Genomic DNA, 236 nt, shown 5'->3' on the forward strand with positions numbered 1-236 from the left:
TTAAGAGTTAAACTTAATAAAACTAAATTTACTTAACATATTTACTAATAGCATCGTATGTCCTGTAGCCTGATATAATCAATATTTCACTCTTTGTTGCTATTTTTATTTGACCTGATTAAATCATTACACTTTAAAAGACATTGATAAATCTGTATCAGCAAGAGCTCTTGCAGAAAACATAATGGTTATTTGAAATAGGGTTCAAAAAATAAGATACAAATGAAAAGACAGCA

Source organism: Electrophorus electricus, chromosome 8, assembly GCF_041902795.1.
Source record: "Electrophorus electricus isolate QZ-2024a chromosome 8, ASM4190279v1, whole genome shotgun sequence".
NCBI lineage: Eukaryota > Metazoa > Chordata > Actinopteri > Gymnotiformes > Gymnotidae > Electrophorus > Electrophorus electricus.